Genomic DNA, 438 nt, shown 5'->3' with positions numbered 1-438 from the left:
ATTCTTGCCTTGCTTACTATTTTTCTGTATCCGTTTCCTGATTGATTGATGTTAATATCTTATAAATAAATTTAAATATGAACTCATTTGTTTGTTTCTGTTTCCAGTGGCTGAACAACTGTGTCGGCAAGAGGAACTACACAACGTTCATTCTGCTCATGATTTTTGTTCTCTTAATGGTACAATCACTGGCTTGATCTCCGTTGTTAATTTGTCTTTCCCTTTGAGTGAATTGATTTCGAACATCCCATTGTCTGCAACTTTCAGTTAATCATGGAAGCTGGGACCGGAATAGCCATATTTGTTCGGTGCTTTACGGATAAATCTGGAATAGAGGATGAACTAGAGCGCAAGCTTTTTGTTAAATTCCCGAGAGAGGTTCTCGCCACCATATCGGTAAAGTTCCTTCTAATAAAAGCCTAACTCAGCTTCGGTTTT

This window comes from Urtica dioica, unplaced genomic scaffold (genome assembly GCF_054948205.1).
Source record: "Urtica dioica subsp. dioica isolate 48M unplaced genomic scaffold, U.dioica_male_clone48M_v1_H2 Urtica_dioica_male_H2_contig_78, whole genome shotgun sequence".
Lineage (NCBI taxonomy): Eukaryota > Viridiplantae > Streptophyta > Magnoliopsida > Rosales > Urticaceae > Urtica > Urtica dioica.
The sequence above is the reverse complement of the archived record's forward strand: the minus strand, read 5'-3'. Positions refer to the sequence as shown.